Below are 2,408 nucleotides of genomic sequence, written 5' to 3'. Positions count from 1 at the left end.
TCATATATCACCTTAACAGTATGTTTGAGAGCTTAATTCAAGTGCATTTAGAATTGATTCTTTAGTCAGGAGGGAGATTCAGGCTACAATTACCTTGTTTTGTATTCTTGTCTGAATTTGGTATCAAGCGCATACCATTTTTATTAAAAAAGTTGGGGAATGTTCCCCTTTTTATATTTTCTGAAAATACATTAAGGTCAAAATTATATGTTTCTTAAATTATTGGTGGGATTCATAAAATTATCTGGACCTAGGGTTTTCTTTATGATACTCTTTTGATCTAGTGATTCAATTTTTTTTATTGCTACATGAGCATATAAATGTATTTCTTGCTTTATAACAACACAGATTTCTATTTTGGATTGGTAATTTCTATTTTTCTAGAGCATTGTCTATTTTAAATATTTTTCAAGATTTTTGCCATAAGGTTTTTAGAATACTTAAAATACCTCCTGTGTTTTTATTTTGTTCATTTATTCATTCCTAATCTTTTTGTTGTGAGGTTTAATGTTTTTGATTAGAGTCTGTCAATTGCATTAACCATTCCAATTTTTTTGTTTATACTCTCTATCTTGTTTTCTATTTTCATTTGTGCCTGCTCTTTCCTTTATTATATCCTTTCTTTCACTTTGAGTTCATTATGTTGTTCTTTTTCTAATTTGTTAAGAAATGCTTAACAAATTAGAAATTTGTTGAAATGCTTATTGAAATTAGAAATGCTTATTGAAATGCTTATTTCATCAATTTTCAACTTTATTTTAATAAGACTTTAAGGCTATAAGTTTACCTTCACAAGTTCTGACAAGTAATATTTATATATTTTTTGCTTTAATTATAATATTTCTAAATTTCCATTAGAACTGTGTTTTTTAATTTCTAAAAGTTTGGAATTATTTTAATTATATTTATGTTATTATTTTCAACTTAATTGCATTGTAATTAGAGAATGTGGCATAAGAATTTCTCTATCTTGGTTTTTTGAAATGCCAATAATTACACATTTTATTATTTCTTTAGCTTTATGTTTACTTTTTTTCTTTGCTCATCATTCCTCTTGCATCTCATACATTTCTGGGATTATTTCCCTCCCTCAAGTTTCTTTATTGAGTTTCTGTAGCACCCCAAACAGATGATATTAAAAGTAGAGGAAAGATAGACGGGGGTGGAGACGCTTCTGGAAGTAACATCACGATAGCAGCCCAAGGAGAACCCCAAGTTCAGTTTAAGCTTGTATTGGTTGATGATGGTGGTACTGGAAAAACTACAGTCCTGAAACGTCATCTGACTGGTGAATTTGAGAAGAAGTATGTAGCTACCTTGGATGTTGAGGTCCACCCCTTTGTGTTCCATAACAACAGAGGACTTATTAAGTTCAATGTTTGGGATACAGCTGGTCAGAAGAAATTTGTTGGACTGGGAGATGGCTATTATATCCAAGCTCAGTGTGCCGTTATGAATGTTTGATGTAACATCAAGAGTTACTTACAAGAACGTGCCTAACTGGCACAGAGATCTGGTACTACTATGTGAGAACATCCCCATTGTGTTGTGTAGAAATCAAATGGATATTAAGGACAGAAAAGTTAAGGTAAAGTCAATTGTCTTCCACTGAAAGAATAATCTTCAGTACTATGACATTTCTGCCAAAAGTAACTACAACTTTGAAAAGCCCTTCCTCTGGCTTGCTAGAAATCTGATCGGAGACCCTAACTTGGAGTTCGTCGCCATGTCTGCTCTCACCCCGCCAGAGGCAGTCATGGACCCAGCCACGGCAGCGCAGTACGAGCATAATCTAGAGGTTGCTCAGACAACTGCTCTCCCGGATGAAGATGATGACTTGTGAGAAAGTGAAGCTGGATCCCAGCGTCAGAAGTCTAGTTTTATAGGCAACTGTCCTGTGATGTCAGTAGTGCAGCGTGTTTGCCACTTTGTTACATAGTTAAGCAGGACATGTGTTTAATCTTTGGGATGCTGAAGGAGATGAATGGGCTTCAGAGTGAATGTGGCAGTTAAAAAAATACCTTCATTTTTTGGACCTGCATATTTAGCTGTTTTGGAACACAGTGGTTTCCTCCTTGAATTTCAAGTATAAGACTGCTACAGTCACATCATAATATTCAGTGGTGGAATCTTGTTTGTTACTGTCGTTTCCATTCCTTTTTGTTTAGAATCAGAATAAAGTTGTATTTCAACTATCTTTAAAAAAAAAAAAAAGTAGAGGAAAGAAAATCCATCAAACCTACAATGGAATAACCATTAGGTTGACAGCTGCTCCAAGAACAATACTAGGTACCAAAAGATATTGAAATGGCATTTTCAAAATGTTGAGAAGAAATAACTAGCAAATTTAAAATTCTGTATCTCAGTGAAACTCTCTTTTAAAAGGAAGGAAAATAAAAATATTTTAA

General features: G+C 33.4%; 1 pseudogene; it reads left to right on the top strand.

Moving 5' to 3' along the window:
* The first annotated feature begins 1,456 nt into the window (after positions 1-1,456).
* Positions 1,457-1,843, top strand: LOC132434274 (GTP-binding nuclear protein Ran-like; annotated as a pseudogene).
* Positions 1,844-2,408: the final 565 nt, after the last annotated feature.

The sequence above is a fragment of the Delphinus delphis genome, chromosome 11 (genome assembly GCF_949987515.2).
Source record: "Delphinus delphis chromosome 11, mDelDel1.2, whole genome shotgun sequence".
Classification (NCBI taxonomy): Eukaryota; Metazoa; Chordata; class Mammalia; order Artiodactyla; family Delphinidae; genus Delphinus; species Delphinus delphis.
Note: the sequence above shows the minus strand (reverse complement) of the source record. Positions and strands in the feature narration are given on the sequence as shown.